General features: G+C 35.8%; 1 protein-coding gene across 1 annotated transcript in view; it reads right to left on the bottom strand.

Moving 5' to 3' along the window:
• Positions 1-20,013, bottom strand: part of CNTNAP2 (contactin associated protein 2) — a 1,422,658-nt gene that overhangs the window by 1,115,729 nt on the left and 286,916 nt on the right. The window lies entirely within an intron of this gene.

The following is a 20,013-nucleotide window of genomic DNA, read 5'->3' as shown; positions in this document are numbered from 1 at the left end:
TAGTTTGTTTTCTCTCAATAAACACATTTGGTGAGTATAGTTTATAGAAATTAAGTACTAAATAATAACTGTGCATGCGCAGTTATAAGTACTAACTGACCACTAATAGTCATGGAAAATAATAATAGGATTATCTGATCATTTACAAATAAGTTATCTTTATAATGGAGTACATGGTATTAAAAAAAACAGCAAAATAAATCAAGAATGCATATCCCCAAAAATGGCACTTCATTGTTGCCTGATACAACAATCTTTGGAAACAAAAATTCTATTGAATTGTTCATTAGCTGGACAGTAGCTTAAAGCTTTTGTTTAGTTTGTGTTCATTTTACGGAGAATAATCAGAAAATTAAAAAGCAAAAAGAGGAGAGCAGCCAGGAAATATAAGCATCTGGAGAAAGTTGAACACTGGGTGGCAGAGAAAACCAAGAGGGCTAGAGTGGCTTTCTTTGACTGTGAAGGTCTGTGCTATGACGAGGTTGTGCGTGGGGGGTATTTTGTGCTATTCTTCTTCAGATGGCACAATGTAGAATCCACAGGTAGAAGTTACATGAGGACATGCTTCGGTTTCACAAAAGAAAGAGAACTCTAACGAATAAAAGTATCCAAAAATAGAATGAGAGTAAATCAATGACACACAGATCAGGGCTCCAAGCTCCTGATAATTTATACCAGGAATCTGAAAAACCACAGTTTGTGGCTGAAATCTGGCTTGCTGCCACCTGTTTTTCTATAACCTGTGAGCTAAGAATAGTTTTCACTTTTCTAAATGGTTGAAATCAAAAGTAGAATAATGTTTAGTGACATGTGAAAATTATATACAATTCAAATGTTAGTGTCCATATAAATGTTATCGGAATGTAGCCAAGTACATTTATTTACATACCACGTGCCCTACAGCAAGAGTCAGCTGCACTGGAAACTATACAGTTCATAAAGCCTAGACTATTCACTACATGTGCTCCTTTATAGGAAAATCATACATTACTAGTTAGTTTATACTAAGAAATAGAAAAACTATTTTAAAGAACTTAAGGGCTGTTGGAGCTTAGAAGATAGTCACGTGTTTGCAGTACTTACTCATAGTAAGTATTATTACACAGAAACACCCCTCAGGGTTTTTGTTTTTGTTTTTGTTTTTTTTTAGGATTTTCAAATTTTAATTTAGTAACACTTACTGAGCTTTTTTTTTTTTTTTTTTGACAGGGAGTTTCACTCTTGTTTCCTAGGCTGGAGTGCAATGGTGGGATCTCAGCTCACTGCAACCTCCGCCTCCTGGGTTCAAGTGATTCTCCCGCCTCAGCCTTCTAAGTAGCGGGGATTATAGGTGTGCATCACCACACCTGGCTAATTTTGTATTTTTAGTAGGGACATGGTTTCGCTGTGTTGGTCAGGCTGGTCCTGAACTCCTGACCTTTAGATCCACCCACCTCGGCCTCCCAAAGTGCTGGCATTACAGGCGTGAGCCACTGCATTTTGTTTCAATCAAGAACAATATAAAATCCCTGCTCTAAAGTAATCAATGCAAAAGACTTTCCAAATCATAAAATTTAGCATACAAGTGAATATATGTATAAATAGTATGCATAATATAAATAATGTAATAAGGCAAACAGCTACGTGAGCCCATTATCATCTCTGGTCTACCATATGATTCAGCAATCCAACTACTGGGTATATACCCAAAAGGAAGGAAATAAGTACACTGAAGAGATATCTGCACTCCTATGTTACAGCACTGTTTACAATAGCTAAGATTTGGAAGCAAACTAAACAGATGAATACAGAGTATTTCATTACCCCCAGTTGTTCCTCTGATTTCACTCTTTGCACTAACAATCTCATCTCCCCACAAAGTGGTATTATCTTTATAAATGTAAAATTGAGATCACACTATTCCCTATAACTGCTTTCTGTTCTTTTTGAACTCACGAACCGTACTGACTAAAGTCCTTTTGGTGAACTAGGAGGTGTCATGTGAACCATCTGGAATGCCTCGTGTGAATTATCTGCATGGTTTTGCTCCCTCACATCAGGTCTCTGTGCAAATGTCATCTTAAGAGAGAGGTGGTCTTTCCTAGATATTCTATATAATATATCATTTTCCCCTCTCTTCCAACATTCCTTCTTTTCTGAGCTTTATTTTTCCTTATAGCTTCTCATTACTAAATTTATTATATGTTCATTTACCAGCATACTTAACTAATTTTCTGTCTTCTGTCACTTGATTATAAGCTCTCTTTCATCTGTTTTCTTCTGTACTGAGAAAACCCTACAGTTAAAACCGTGTCTGGTAGGTACATAGTAGGTGTGAGTGAATAACTGAATGAATCTGAGGGGGTGATCATGACCAGGAATCTGGCACTCCGGGTTTCATAGATGGCCAAGTAAATGGTGAAACATAAAAAAGCAATAAAAATAGCATTGGAGTTGCTGACTATGGCTTCTCAGCTCTAAACGGTAATGTGCAATATGACTAATTCTAAGGGTAAGGATTAAGTTCAGTGGATAAATTTTTTTTGTTAAGTTTAATTTAATGTCAATAGATCTTCCTGGAAATCTCCATCATCCTAAGCCCATTTGTAACTGACCTTGCTCTGTTATCAAGTGATTAAATGAAGTATATGTCTTCATCCCACTCTGGCTGTCACCTGCAGAAAACTTCCACACATTTCAGTGGCTTCCAACGATGTAGAAAGAGGAACAGGCCAGACACTAGGTGTGCAAGGGACGGTAGTTACTACAGTCTCTCAGAGAGACTCCAGTGGGCTCGAACTCAGTTGCCCATAGTAACAATCTCCTTATTAAAGAATCTTTTGTGGCTTTCCACCCCAACTTATCTCACCTCCCCTCTCTCCGATTGCATTTATTGGACAAATGTCAAATAAACAATATGCACCCATATTCATACATCAGGGTCTACTTTTTGGTACTTATAGGTTCCTTTGTAAGATAGTTCCTCACTGGAAAAAGAAAAAGGCCTGATTTAAGTCCAAGTTCTGTTTCTGACAAGAGTATCTTAAGTCATTTAATCCCAGAGTTTTATTTTTCCTGTCCATACAAAAATTGGGAAAACAATAACTGTTATTTCTTATCTTTCAAATATTCTGAAGAACAACCCAAATAAAATCTCTTGTACTATAAAATTACTCTATGCATGTAAAGGCTTATTTTTGAAGTTAGCTGTCAGTCAAGCAGCAGTGTTTACTGAAATAGTTCCATCTCAAGAGGGTCCCTTTGGGTATTCCCATGGAAGTGATGCATTGAAGACTCTATGTTCGCCATAGCATTTCCCTTTAAAGTACAAAGTAGGATCTATTGTTGATTAACTATAGGACCACATGGTTTTTTTGATTTTTGTCTTTATAATTTGACAAACCCTGCTATGACATACAGTTTTAGGACAATGATCTCAAAGATATCAACGTGATATTTGTTCAGTCCCCAAATCCAATACCAAATAATCACACGTCCAGAGAAAGACCCTTCTAAAAATATCTTCGGTTATTCGAAATGGAAGAACAAGAAAGCCTTTCAGAAAATTCCATGAAAATTTCTCCATCACAAAATTAATTTAGAAATGGAACATCCTCCTTTTAATTTTTCATGGCAAAAGGTCTATTATTCTAATCAGATTAAAAGGTTATTTTATTTTCTTCCAGGAACTTAATTACTAGAGAAATTAGAACCCAGATTAAAGGATCCTTGCTGATAGCAGCCACTGTTGTCTCAACGCTGAAGCTCTGATTCCTATTCATTTCATTTCCAATTATTATTTTGAAATTTTAATGTTAATTATCAAGAGGTAATACCTCAGTAATCTATGATAAAAATGGGTCCCCAAATGTAATAAAGTTTACTCTTAAATGTGGCAAGGAAGACTCAATTTCTTATAGAAAACTGTGCTGCTTCTTTCATATTTTCTTTGTCTACATCTAAGAAATAGTATCCTGAAGGCTCTCTCCAGAGAAGAATAGAATTTCATGATCATTTTGTATGTCGGCATATATAGTATAAAGTCCTAAGCTCTATGTGCTAACCATGGTGATACTTTACTTGCATTTGATTCATAATACCTCACATAATTTTTTAAACAATTATCTCCAGTATATAGGGAAGGACTGAGTCTACCCATCTGTAAGCATCCTATAGATGGTAACAGGTAAAGCTTAGAATTTGAACTCAGACATAGTTGGTTCTAGAGCTTGAACAAATAAACAACAAAACAAGAACCACAACAAAACACATTATATAGACCCTGTGCATCCGTGATCGGTTTTCTTATACTATGCAAACACACACACACACACCCACACACACACACCACGCGCACACACACGCGCACTCACGCTTGTGGGTACACACACATGCATGTGCACACACACTTCCATTTGCTACCACATCTGGAGAAGTGCTCAGTTTCTGGGGATATCCATATCTCATCTAGCATCAGGTCTAGAAATAAAATGAAGCTTTGAGTAGGTGGATTAAGTATTTGTATACTAGTTACTATTAGTATTTGCATAGCATTAGAATGGTGGCTGGCAGATAGGAGACAGTATATCTATATTATTAAGACAAAAACATAGAAACTTTAATTCATTTTATTTCATAGAAAAGTAAGCTGAGACACATTTAATAATTTGTCTTTCATCAGGGTGCTGTGGCTCACATCTGCAATCCCAGCACTATGGGAGGCCGAAGCGGGTGGATTACCTGAGTTCAGGAGTTTGAGACCAGCCTGGCCAACATGATGAAACCATGTCTCTACTAAAAATACAAAAAAGTAGCCAGGTGTGGTGGTGGGCACTTGTAATCCCAGTTACTTGGGAGGCTGAGGCAGGAGAATTGCTTGAACCCGGGGTGCAGAGGTTGCAGCAAGCTGAGATCATGCCACTGCACTCTAGACTGGGCAACAAGAGCGAAACTGCGTCTCAAAAAAAGAAAAATTGTTGTTGAGGTTTACCATCTCATAATTACAAATATTAATGTAGTGATAAGCTTTCTAAACAAGAAAGCAATGCAGTAAGTCTTTACAATGCGGAGATCATAAATTTCACCTATAGGACAACTAAAAAATGCATCTTAGCCCTAGGTTAATGGGAATTTGAGGCTTGGGAAAACACATACAGTGACATGGGAAACGTGTCCTATATCTTAAACAGCTAAGACAACGATGAAGATGATTTGTTCCACAGAAATGCGTTGGATGATTCACAAAGTTAGGGCAAAGACACTGATGTTAAAGTTGGCTGTGCAGACATTAGAACAAAATTATTTCTAAAAGGTGAGAATGAAAAAATGAACTTTCTAAATGATTTATGTATGTAATCTGAAAAACACATAAATATTATTGACATCTTCACTTAGGCCATGACAGTTTATGTGCAAGTTAGTAAAAATATAAAATAATCCAGGGAAAATGGAGAATTGCCTTATATTTGGGGTCATAATATATTCAGGCACACGTGGAGCTTGCACCATAAGAGGCTGAGACCGAATTGGAACCTGGGGGTGTCAGATTCACACTTCCATTCTCAAGAGGCAGAATAGCACAATCGACAAGAACCTGGACTCTGATGTCACACTGTCTGGACATAAATCTCATTTCTGCTCATCTGATAGCTGGGCCTTCAGCAAGTAAACCTTTTTATGCATCAATTCCCTTTTCTATAAAACGGTAATAGTGAAAGAATCTATTCCATAGGGTTGTTGTAAGATTAATTGTATATAATACCATGTAGAATATGCCTAGCATATAATTAGCACTCAGTAAATATTAGTTATTTGTTTATATTCAGTAAGTGACCTTAGTTCTCTAAATATCAACTTAGGTTGTTACTCAGGAGGCCGAGGCAGGAGAATTGCTTGAACCCGGGGTGTGGAGACTGCAGTGAGCCAAGATCACACCACCGCACTCCAGCCTGGGCAACAGAGTGAGACTCCATCTTAAAAATAAATAAATTTAAAAAATAAATTGCTTTTTTTTATGTACAAATACCTTCCTCTCCCATATAAATATAGTAATGCAATATCAGTGGTGAGAAATTTGTTCATGTGTAAAGGTATCTGAATACATCTCGTTAATACCAGAGTCAACAGTTTTCAACATCAACTCTGAGCTGTGCAGTAAAATCAAGCTTTTTATTTATTTATTTATTTATTTATTTTTTTTAAACGAAGTCTTGATTTGTCGCCCAGGCTGGAGTGCTGTCATGTGATCTTAGTTCACTGCAACCTCTGCCTCTCAGATTCAAGAGAGTCTCCTGTCTCAGCCTCCCACCACCACGCCCAGCTAATTTTTGTATTTTTAGTAGAGACAGGGTTTCGTCATGTTGGCCAGGCTGGTCTCAAACTCCTGATCTCAGGCAATCCGTCCGCTTTCTCAATAGTTACCCATAAACTTCATCCTTTCCAAAATATATTTTTTCTTCAATTATTTAATACATGTGGTCCTGAACACCAGTGAAATGTTTCTAAAAATTAAATGTAATGTGAAACGAGGGCTTCTCATGGTTAATAACCTGAGGAGACTAATATGAACTGGAGTACATATTTTCCAAACTATTTTTTAAAAATACATACTATTGAAACAGATTTAATTTCATACTTTAAAAATTAAATGTAAAAACGTGATGTTGCTTCATAATAGATATACCCAGTTATTCAATAATTCATTATGATAAAAATGTTTCAACTGTACATTGTAAAAGGAAACTGATATTCCTATAAAGAGGATTTAAACTAAAACCAACACCTTTGAAACCATATTCCAGCACCTTCTCATTTTATATTTTCATAAGATAACTAAATTGTTTTATAATATTTTCTCTAACACCTCCCTAACTTATAATTGTTAGAAACACTTGTTTTGTATGCAAATGTAAAATGTTAATGAAAAATTTTCTATCTGTGCCTTCTAATATTATTTTTAAAGTAAGACTCTTGAGGCGGTTGCTTTGATTGAACAAGAAGAAACAGATGTTGCTCTTAATAGAGAAAAGAAGGAAAGACTGGTTTAATGAATGTTGAAAAAAGAAAAAGAACGTATTTAAAATATAGTAGCAAACCAAGATGTAACATCTGTTAGAAAATGCTTCAAATAAAATTACAGTGACTGGAGTTTTCAGTCTTGTGATCAATATTCAATCTTAAGAGCAAAATTTCCTAGAATATGAATTCATCTTTAGGCAGTTACAGGGTTCTATGATGTGTTACTAATACATCTTATTAATAATCAATTATCCTTTTATGCAATAAAACTTTAAAAAGGTATATAAATTTTCATATAAATATGCCATGCACTATTTCTTATATTATCTGTAAAAATTCCATATCATAAGAAAATGGATCCATTTTGACCTTTCTCATTTTCACATGCCAGTCTAAATCACATTATAAATATGATCAATTGTTGTCAGATAAAACACGTAAAAAGGTGCTTGGGCAGGTACAAGGTACTTTTGTTTTTTATGATAAAGAAACTGCCAAATGCTTTATTGTAAAGTTATAAAGAGTCACTTTGGAATGTGTCCTTATTTTGGAAAAATCACTTGAATAGAAACTTTAAGTAAAACGAATGCATTGGGGAGAGCGTATGTCATGACATTTTTTGGATGTGTTATTAGAAATGATCACTTCATAGCTGGGTGCGGTGGCTTACGCCTGTAATCCTAGCACTTTGGAAGGCAGGAGCGGGCAGATCACTCAAGGTCTGGAGTTTGAGACCAGCCTGACCAACATGGTGAAACCCTGTCTCTACTAAAAATACAAAATTAGCCAGCATGATGGTGCATGCCTGTAATCCCAGCTACTCCAGACGCTGAGGCAGGAGAATCACCTGAACCCAGGAGGCAGAGGTTGCAGTGAACCAAGATTGCACCATTGCACTCCAGCCTGGTCAATAAGAGCAAAACTCTGTCTCAAACAAACAAACGAACAAACATAAATGACCACTTCACGTATTTAATACGTAGAATCTTAGGGATGGGATGAATTCTTTTCTTACAGGCATCTAAATTCTTCTAAGAAAAAAAGGATCTAGGTAGTGGTCCTTTTCTTGTCTGCACATGAGAGTCATTTGGGGGAGCTTTCAAAGTTCCATCCTGATTCCTCCAAATCATTAATGAGAGAAATTAAGGCACTAAATAAATGGAGATACATACCATGCGATTCTAGCCGAAACCCAACAATATAGTTTTTGTGGAAGTGCATGAGATGATTCAAAAATGTTTAAGAAAATGCAAAGAAAAAACCCTTAAATATTCAAAATAAGCAAAAAAGAAAAACCAAGTTAGAGAACTTACCATTTGATTTCAAGATTATAAATGTATATCATCAGAGAAAGATCATAGACTCACATGTAGGTAGTCAATTGTTTTTTAACAAAGGCACCAAGGCAATTTAATGGCGAATGAAAAGTGTCTTTTTCAAAAAATGATGCCAGAACAACTGGACAAATATAGAGAAGATGTATTTTTGACTTCTGCTTTATACAATCAAACAAAAAAATAGTTCTGAAGGGATTTGAGACCTAAGAAAACAGAATATTTTCAGGACCTTGGGGCTAACAGAGGTTTCGTAGAGGACATCAAAATCACTTGATAATTTGAGATCCATCAAATTTAAAAACTTTTTCTCATCAATAGACATGGTTAATAAAATCCTTGGCAAGAAAGAGACTAGGAAAAAATATTTTCAGTGCATGTATCTTAAAATAGAATACACTAAAATATATAAGAGCTCCTATAAATCAATAATCACTGGAAAAAATGGGCAAAACTCACATCCCAAATAAAGATCTATTAATTACTCAAAAGCACATTAAAAAGTGCTTTATATTATTAGTCATCAGGGAAACCAAAACCATGATATATAATTTCATACCCATTTTGGTGGCCAAAAATTAAAAGGACTAACTAGGATCTAGAGCAATATGAACCCTCATGCATTGCTGGTTGGAGTACAAAATTGTACAGTCTTTTTGGAAAACTCCAGACAATTAATAAACTTCAACATACATTAATCCTATGACCCAACAATCCCCCTCCTAAGTATATATCTACCAATATCAAAATATATGTTGCAAAAATACTCATACAGGAATGCTTGACAGCCTTATTCATAACAGTTGCAAATTGGAAATAAACACATGTACATACAGTGTATATTCAAACAAGGAAATATTGCTAAATAATAAAAAAGAAAAAAGAATGAACTAGTGATACAAGCAACAGCATGAATTTTTTAAATATTGTGTTTTGTAAGAAAAACCTGGACATAAAAATAACATTTTATGAATATGTTCATAGAACTAGTTTCTAAAATAGATACAGGGAGGAGAACATCACACACCAGGGCCTGTTGTGGAGTGAGGGGAAAGAGGGGGGAGAGCATTAGAACAAATACCTAATGCATGTGGGGCTTAAAACCTAGATGATGGGTTGATAGGTGCAGCAAACCACCATAGCACATGTATAGCTATGCAGCAAACCTGTACATTCAGCACATGTATCCCAGAACTTAAAGTAAAATAAAATTTAAAAAAAGAATAAAAAAATCAAGCTGATAGAAATCAGAACAGCAGCTGTCTAGGGGAAGGTGGGCGCAAGTGGGAATGGACTGTAGGTTGGCATGAGGAACTTTCTGAGGCAGAGAAAATGTTCTATATGCTGATTCGGTGTTTGTTGTCTAAGTGTGTATACTTATCCAAATCCATTGAATTGTACTTTTAAGATCTGTGCATTTCATGAACAGTTGGTCCTTATTACTTGCAGATTCAACATTTGTGAATTTGCCTACTTGCTAAAATTTAGTTGTAAACCCAAAATCAATACCCATGGTCATTTAAAGACTCGTGTGTGTGTACAGAGTGGTCCTAAGTCACAAGTTTCCAACCGAGGTAACACTTTGCCTTCTTGCTTAAGGTCTCAACCGGCAAACAGGTATTCTTTTCACTGTATATCCAGTGCCATGTTTGTTTGTTTGTTTTTTTTTTCTTTTTTTTTTTTTTGGAGATGGAGTCTCATTCTATCACTGAGGCTGGAGTGCAGTGGCGCAATCTCAGCTCACTGCAACCTCCACCTTCCGGGTTCAAGCAATTCTCCTGCCTCAACCTCCCGAGTAGCTGGGATTACAGGCACAAGCCACCACGCTTGGCTAATTTTTTGTAATTTTAGTAGAGACATGGTTTCAGCGTGTTGCCCAGGCTGGTCTTGAACTCCTGAGCTCAGGCAATCCACCCACCTTGGCCTCCCAAAGTGCTGGATTACAGGAGTGAGCCACTGTGCCCTGCCAGTGTCATGTTTTTAATACTTTGGTGTTTTTGTTGACTTTGCTGTTAAAAGCGGTCCCCTAACATAGTGCTGAAGTGCTCTTTAGTGTTCCTAAGTTAAAGCTGTTATGTGCCTTATATAGAAAATATGCGTTTGTTAAATTTGATTCAGGCATAAGTTATAATGCTGTTGAACATGAGTTCAGTTTTAATCAATGATAAATATTAAATACAGTAACTTTAAACAGAAACACACACAAAACAAGGTTATGTATTGATTAGTTGGTGCAAATATTGTGATCAGAGGCTGGCAGGAACCTAACCCTATATTTCCCATAGGAAAAATGGTTCAATAGTTGCTAATTCAGTTTTCAAAGTGACTATATAGAACATAACTATATATTGACTAATGAGAACAATAAGAATCTACTGTATGTAATTTTTAGCTCAATAATATGTTAATGTTTTCAAATGGAATAATAGTGGTGCTATTCAGTTTAAAATTCAACTAAGTATCATTCGATGTCTACTTTATGCTGTGTTTTCTGCATTATCAAACAATGGGAAACCCAATATATATAAAATTATTTGCTCTTAAACAACAGAAAACAATTAGACTCTTAAAATGTTGAACTTACAGCAATCAATATTTTAGCATATTAAAAATTAAATAACTACCCTAAGACTAAATGTTCATGAAAAAATTTTTAGTAGCTGTTCAATCATTACTGATTTCCAGCCAAAAGACAAACATCACTATACTTCAAAAACTCTTATTTGAAACTTTATTATTCTGCTAATGATTAATCTCTTGTCTTGACATAATCTTACAGAGCAGGTAACTTTAGTAGGAATATGTTTATACAAGGAGTCATTATCATTAATCTTATCACTTAGCAGATGCCTTCCTTCCTTCTTTCCTTTCTTCCTTCTTTCGTTCTTTCCTTTCTTCCTTCTTTCGTCCTTTCCTTTCTTCCTTCCTTCCCTCCTTTCCTTTATTTTTCTTTCCTCTTTATTTCTCACTCTCCCCATTGTCTCGTTTTTTTTTTTTTTTTAGTATTTGATTCTCTGTTGAATATAAAACACAATACTAGTTGTCATGAATAGGAAGCTACTGTTAGCTTCAAGGAGGGTTCTAATTCATCTGACTATTGATTAATGAATACATGTAGATAAGATCTAAGATGGGGTGTGGTAAAGCCGTTAAGAGTCTGGGTGTCATACCAGGATGTCATTCACACCAGGGTTTCAAATGACAATATCAAACCTCTATTTGTAAATATGTATTGAATACCTACTATTTCCTAAGTACTATTTTAGCACTAGAGATACAGTAAGTCATAACTGGTTTCTGGTCTAGAAATATTTAGCTATTTTAATTTGAAAAGTTTTTATATTTCTTTATAACTTGGTTTCCTTACAGAGGAAATCATGATTCATGAGTCATAATGTAAATGAGAGACACCTGAAACTACTGAGAGACAGTAGCAGCTTTTATTTTATCATTATCATTTTGTCATGCATGTATAAAGACAAAGCACATGTATGTATAAAGGGAAGACACTTTGGAGGTTTTAGAAAAGGAACACATCACATTTTGTGTGTAGTGTGTGAAGTCACAAGACAAAGACGTTATAGAGTGGCATTTGAGATGGGTTTCAGGTTTTAAATACAGACTTTCAAAGAATACAATTCTTCATCCATAAAGCGACACTTATTGGAGAAAACTTGGAAAACTCAAAAAAGTATACCAGAGAAAATATTCATATCATGATGAGATATCACACTTAATATTTGTTGTATTTCATCTGGCTTTGGCCATGAGTAACTGCAAACTACTCTTGTTACTTTGATAACTGAAGAAAGGTTAAAAAATAAAGTATTACAGGAAGAAGCACATGACGATCATCATCTGCTTTCTCTGATTTCTTATGACTGGGGTGATTTGACAGTCTTTGCTTCTCATCTTAACTTTTCAGCTATTCTATTTTCAGCTATTCTCTAAAGAGAAGATCATGTAAATTTGCTCTCACCAGCTTAAGCCCTTTTATAGTTCTCCTTCAAAGAGTCAAGCTCATTCTTTCACTCATTTATTCACTCATTAATTCATCTCTTACAATGCGACTGGCATAGTTTGAGGTGCCAGGGGTATGAGAGTAAAGAAGACACACAAGGCCCCTGCCCTTGCACATGTCTTGTGTGCAAAGACAGAAAATGGGTTTACAGGTACAATTTCAGACAGTGATAACTGCTATCAAATAACCAAAGCAGAGATTGTGATAGAGAGATAAGAATGATTGACAAAAGGGTAATGCTCTGAGGAGGTGACAGTAAATCTGAAGCCTGAAGGACAACAAGAGGTCAGCCACATGATGATTTGATGCAAAGGCCCTGAGAAAAAATATGTTTGGTGTATTGGAGTGCCAGACCAAAGGGACCAGGGTGCAAAAGGTAAGGGGGAAGGACTGAGGAAATAAGAGAAAACACATAGGCAAAGGCCTGATAAGTAGAAGGCAAGAGTGAAGGTAAGGACATCTATTAGGAAGCTCTTACCGTCATTAGGGCAAGAGATGATGGAAGTTTGGACAGAGGTTAGCACTGGAGAAACGTGGCCAGATTTTTCACGTTTTGGAGACACAGCTGGTGGGTCACTGACTGGCTGTCAAAAGTTTGAGAAATAGATCTGTAACTTAAGCAACTCAGTGGAAATTGATGCCATTTAACTGCAATGAGAAACTGGGGGAGGGAGTCGAGGTTGGGCGAATCTGTTAGATAGCTAAGCAGAGATATCGGGTAGGCAGTTATATATTTGGGTCTGGAGCTCGAGAAAAAAATGTAGTCTGGAGATATATGTCATGAGTGTAAGTCATGGGGCAAGATGAAGTTACCTGGGGAGAGACTTGACATAGAAAAGAGAAGAGAGTTTAGGCTGAGCCTTGGAGTGCTCTAAATTTTAGAAGTTGAGAAAATGGATGAGAGGCCAGGTAGCAGAGATTCTTTGCTTGACTATACTTTAGTTAAGCTCCTGAAGTTTCTCCTAGGCCCATCTGTGCAATTCCTTATACAATTCAGTTTAGCAAAAAACTCTGCTAAGTCAGTTTAGCAAGACACACCCCCATTCCTACTCCCCCTGCTCTGATTTTCCATATCTAATTACCCCGAAATCTGATCAGGTTCCTCATCCTTCGCCATCTCCCGGGGGATGGCTGATCATCCCAGCTTGTTTTCAGCGAGAATCCTGTTAGGACAGTTTAACCAGAATCCTCTTTGCACCTGATGTTTCTTCTTAGTAATGTTGCATCCACTGACCCCACTCCGTTCTTTGGCTATATAAATTCCCACTTGTCCGTGCCATATTTGAAGTTGAGCCCAGTCTCTGCCACTGCAAAATCCCATTGCTGTCATCCCCATACCTATTGAGATGGCACTGAATAAAATATTTCTCACCATGCCTTAACAAGTGTCACTGAATAATTTTTTTCTTTAACATAAGAAAGATTATTGAGAGAGTGGCCAGTAAAAGAGTAGGAGAACATGATGTGAAGAAGGAAATTATTTGAAGAAGCAGGGACTAGTCAACTCTTATAAGTGCATCTGAGACATCAAGTAAAACAAGGAGAAGAAGTGAACATTAGATTTGATAATGTGAAAGAGAATGTTGATTGCAGTGGAAAGGGGAGAATACGGTAGGTGATAAATGGAAAGGGAAGATATGACCCTCGAGTAGTTTAGCTATAAAGGAGAAGAACTTTGAATGGTGGTGTATATTGAGAATGTAATGAAAACTATGAATCCTGATCCAAGAAAAACTCATTCTTATATACCCCAAATTTGTATGCATTTTCAGTGGTTTAGGTCTTCTCTCAGGTTCAGAACCCTGGTTTATATAATTCATCATTCTTTAATTGCACCATTTGACTTTATTGGGTAATGCATATATTATCATTTCATTTATGCTTTTCGGATTAGTTTTCTTACGTTCCGTTTTTTCTATTTTAATATTTATAGGTTATATTTCCTGTTCCTTAATTAGCTTTTAAAAATAAATAGGAAAGTTAGTTTTTTAAATTAAATATTAGTATTTGTTTACAGTCACTGTTATGTTCTGTTCTAAGCAGAGATTTGTAGTGTTAAGATTGTTATTGTATCATTTTAGGAATGTAAGTTTTCATTATTAATACTACAATTTCTTAAATCTAAATTGACTAAGTGATTTTTAGACTTTTATTTCTGTCCCATATATGTTTCAGATAAATGTAATATATTATAGTTTTCTATAAAGGCACAAAATCATCCTTGGTTTATAGAAAATTGACACTATGTAAATGGCAAGGACATTCAAATCAATTCCTCTTTTTCTGAGGATATATCTATTTGAAACATTGTAGACAATATAAAAATAAATCTGATGATTCCAGACTTTATGGAGTTTGCCCAATTATATGGTCTAATGATATGTAAATAGCTTTATGTACATATTTATATTTCTAGAAAACATTTCTCTATATTTTACAAATCAGAGTTACATAGCTGTGGAAGAATAAATAAAAATAAATGGGGAAGACAGAGTGTAGCTGAGATTAGTTTGGTATCAACTGGGAATCTGACAAGAAGTCATCCCAAATATAGGCATTCTCTTGTTTTCCATATCCTAATTGTAATATGCCATTAAAACTCTATTGGTCCCGTCTTCAAGGCTGGTGTTATCCTGTTAGAGAAATGAACACTAGAATAATTACAGAGCACCTTGCCTCTTCTCCATGTCCCAAAGGCACATAGTTCCTGTCCTTTTATGCATTAAAGAAGAAATTATGTAATGCTACTGGTCAATGACTTTTTCAATTCTGTAATATTAGTATTATAGATGCAATGCAAAAAGTATTTTTAAAAAGGAATAATAGGAATATCATAAATGAAAATAATGACAATTTAGACGAGGTTAATTCTTGAATCAACTTTCTCATTTTTTCTAAATGTTTATAACAAAAGCTTAAAATGAAAAATTGTCAGAAATGTAATTTAATGGCTTCCTTTAAAATAGTATGATTAATTCTATTCTTTGAAATATTTCAAAATCTTGGTTCCATAATAATCATAAAGAACTTGAATTTTAGTGGCTTTCATTAAAACAGAGCCTTTTTATACCTGTGTTTACTGGATAACACCAGTGAGATAATTTTTTTTTTTTTGAGACGGAGTCTCGCTCTGTTGCCCAGGCTGGAGTGCAGTGGCGCAATCTCGGCTCACTGCAAGCTCCGCCTCCCGGGTTTACACCATTCTCCTGCCTCAGCCTCTCCGAGTAGCTGGGACTACAGGCGCCTGCCACCACGCCCGGCTAATTTTGTTTTTGTATTTTTAGTAGAGACGGGGTTTCACGGTGGTCTCGATCTCCTGACCTCGTGATCCGCCCGCCTTGGCCTCCCAAAGTGCTGGGATTACAAGCGTGAGCCACCGCGCCCAGCCGAGATAATTGTTTTTAAGTTAGAGAAGTTATCCAGTCACTCAGGGGCTCAGAAATTCCCAAGTTCAGGAAATCATCATGATCAGAATCCTGACAAGGAAAAGACATCTTAAAATATTATGTCCAGGTACAATCCTTTATGATTTGAATAGAAACAATTATTATTAAATTGCTTTATAAATTGCATAATAAGAATAGTTTCTTATTTCAGATAATTCTGCATTAATCCTTTTTTATAAAACTGTTTTTGTACGTGCCACCAAACGCACCTATTTTATTCAAAGGATGCACCTAGGCTGCAGATACAGGCAAAAACTCAGTCCTTACCTTTTACAGGTAGGTTTTTCCTGCCATCCTCTCTACTACTTATTCTTCTACATGACTCCTAGCAGCTTCTGTATATTTCAGCCCGATGTCATTTCCTCCAATTAAACTATTAATGAGGACTGAACCTTGAAACGTACATCTCAAAGTATTTATTAACTATGTCTCTTCAGCAATCTTCAATTCAACAATAATCTTTTTTGAGTGTCAACTGTCCTTTCGGTAGTTTTTCTTACTCCTAGTGGCAAAACTTGTGTGGAAAAATGCCATAGGTGAGTACGTTAAAACAGTATTTATATGAGTGAAGTAACACATATTAGGATATAAATGTATGTTACCAAGTCTTTTGTGGATGATAAGCTAAATGTGATAGGCATCTGATTAATGGTTACAAATAAAATGAAATATTTTAAAATGTAATGTTTTTATCCTAGCATAAATTTTTAAAATATTGATTTGTTATTAATATGGTTTCATGGGTTGGCATCATGTGCATAAGTCAGGTATGTGTGCTTGCATATGTGTATGTACACATATGTGATATTCATTACATGCTACATAAGACAGGAGAGCTGTGTGATACAGTAACATAGAACTGGGTTAGAATTCGGGCAGCATGGACTATAATATTATGTAAACAAGTCACTTTCTCTCTCTGTCCTCCAAATTTTTATCACTAAAATGAACACTTCATTCCAGCTGAATTACAAGATTCCTTTTCATGCTAAGTACTTAAAAAGAAAAAGACTAGAATACATTCATGTGCCATAGAGGGGAATAGAAAGACTGATGATGATGTATTGATTTGGGGAAAAAAAAAAAAAAGAAAACCCACGTTATTTAGGGCACATTAAAATAAATACTTATATAATTGAAGTTGCATACTTTTGGCTTCACATTTATACTTGCTGTTCTGGATGACTCTAAACTTTAAACACAATGGCCATGGAACACTCACAGAGATGAAAGAGATTGCACTGAGACGAAAAAAGAAAATTACACGTGGAAAATGTAGGAATAGTCACTTGAATCTTGTATCTTAGTAAAGGCAAGATGGGAACTCCTGGTAACTTCATAGAATCTTGGGAATAAGTAAATGACATACCAATAAAAGATGAAACCAGGACCATAGAAAGAACTAAGATCTTTTACCAGGTAAAATCCGAAAGTGAATTCATGGCCACTTCTGTGATTTAACACAAGTTGTGGAGTCCCAGAAAGTACTGGGAAATTGAAGATAGAAGTAAGATTTTTGTTAATCCAGTCTATCATTGTTGGACATTTGGGTTGGTTCCAAGTCTTTGCTATTGTGAATAGTGCCACAATAAACATACGTGTGCATGTGTCTTTATAGCAGCATGATTTATAGTTCTTTGGGTATATACCCAGTAATGGGATGGCTGGGTCAAATGGTATTTCTAGTTCTAGATCCCTGAGGAATTGCCACACTGACTTCCACAATGGTTGAACTAGTTGACAGTCCCACCAACAGTGTAAAAGTGTTCCTATTTCCCCACATCCTCTCCAGCACCTGTTGTTTCCTGACTTTTTCATGATGGCCATTCTAACTGGTGTGAGATGGTATCTCATTGTGGTTTTGATTTGCATTTCTCTGATGGCCAGTGATGCTGGATTAAGAAAATGTGGCACATATACACCATGGAATACTATGCAGCCATAAAAAATGATGAGTTCATGTCCTTTGTAGGGACATGGATGAAACTGGAAAACATCATTCTCAGTAAACTATCGCAAGGACAAAAAACCAAACACCGCATGTTCTCACTCATTGGAGGGAATTGAACAATGAGAACTCATGGACACAGGAAGGGGAACATCACACTCCGGGGACTGTTGTGGGGTGAGGGGAGGGGGGAGAGACAGCATTAGGAGATACACCTAACGCTAAATGACGAGTTAATGGGTGCAGCAAACCAACATGGCATATGGATTCATATGTAACAAACCTGCACATTGTGCACATGTACCCTAAAACCTAAAGTATAATAATTAAAAAAAATAAATAAATAAAAAGAAGTAAGATTTTTGGGAAAAGCATTTGTTCTCTTTTTCAGAAATTCCCTGGAATACTAAGATTAGGATGAAAACGTCATCCAGCAATACCCCACAAAGGCAATTATGTGAGAGAATTTCTGGTAGGTTAGATGACATATAATGTTAAACTTGTATGATATAAATGAGCAATTATCATTTTCTTATTTATAGAACACGCCCTATCTAAAGATAACATTAGCTAGATCCACAGATAATCTTTTTTTATTATATAGCACAATTATATTGTTTTTGGTAGCTACTTGCTGCGTATTGCTTAAAGTTGGTTGCTAGATGAACATCCCTCTAGTTAAAATGAATTATTGAAACTAAAAGCGATCTGGAGAGTCGGTAACATTCTATTTCTCGATATAGACACTAGTTACATAGGTATGTTCAGCTTTTTTTAAAAAAGCCCTTGAATTATACAATCATAATATGGACTTTTTCCATATGTATATTGTATTTCAACAAAATAAAATAATAAATCAGGGCAAGAATATATTTAATGTACAACATAAAAATACCTTAAAATGTGGAAAATATTGGAGTCACTGTTATCTTTAAAACTCATTAGATTGGGGTGTATAGATGTGTCAAAAAACTCATGAAATATGCATATAGTTGTAGGATATTAATACACTATAATTTAGCAAAACTGATAACTATCAATGCCATTAATGTCATGTGAACTGCAGTGTATTAGAAGACAAAGTCTTCATAAAATTTTTGAAGGTGACTTCAGGACACTTTCAAGGGTTTGCAAGTTGATATCACTTTCAAATTATGTCTAATTTCATTTCTAAACTTAATGGTGGCTGGGCGAAGTGGCTCATATCTGTAATCCCAGCATTTTGGGAGGCCAAGGCAGGAAAGTTGCTTGATACTAGGAGTTCAAGACCAGCTTGGACAACAGAGTGAGACCCCTATCTTTCTCTACATATAAATAATAGTAATAGTAATAAATTAAAAATAAAAATAAATTAAGGTCTTTCTTTTGACTAAATTATCAACCATGATTAAGGCTCTTTTATGACACACAGATACATAATATAAAATTAAGCACCATTTTGTTTTGCTTTCCCTTTAAACTGTATAGAGTCCATCATCTTCCCTGTATTTAAATTTTCTCAAGCTTTCCTCATCTTCATTCTTCTTAACTTCACCCTCTCTGTATGCCTTAGACTAAAAAGTATAACCAGATGGTTCAAATAGCCTAATGTTTAGCTCTTGAAATCTCACCACTGTCATGGCTTAAATTAGCTTGAAGCTTCTCAATCTTCACTCTGCTCTCACATATTTGAGAGATGATGATGTCATCCAAACCATGGCTCACAATGACAGTGATTTTCCTGGAGAAGCTAAGTTCATTGGTAGCTGGGGATATAAGTCAAGTTTGAAAAACTAAATACACATTATTTGAGAAAGGATTTTCATGTGGCTGGTCACACCTGATTTATATAGATTACCCACTTAGACTAATAGCTAAATTAGAGTGTCCCCTTTGTGTCTAGCTCAGCCTTTAACAAGTTGTACTAAGATTTCATGCCCACTATCAAATCTCCCCAAGGTAAAGCCATAGCCTCTGAAGAACAAGGAGGACTAAGAAGGCATAGAATTTAGGGAGAAGAATTTGAAACAGTAAGCCGGATGAGCAAATTAAGTCACTCTTGGTCTGAAGAAGACGTTGGCTTCTAACCTCCCTCCTTTTGGAAGATGGAGGTCCTGTCTATCCCCCAGCAGCAATTTCACAGAAGGTGATCTGAGCTCACAGGTGTAGAGGGTGGTAAACTCCAAAAGCTAGTAGCTACCTGCTGATGATCACACAGGTCATAGTCAAGAGAAGGGTCTCTAGATCAATTCAGTGAAAACCAATTCTCTAAGAGTGGATTGGCCAAAA

The sequence above is a fragment of the Hylobates moloch genome, unplaced genomic scaffold (genome assembly GCF_009828535.3).
Source record: "Hylobates moloch isolate HMO894 unplaced genomic scaffold, HMol_V3 SCAFFOLD_1, whole genome shotgun sequence".
Classification (NCBI taxonomy): Eukaryota; Metazoa; Chordata; class Mammalia; order Primates; family Hylobatidae; genus Hylobates; species Hylobates moloch.
The sequence above is the reverse complement of the archived record's forward strand: the minus strand, read 5'-3'. Positions and strand labels throughout refer to the sequence as shown.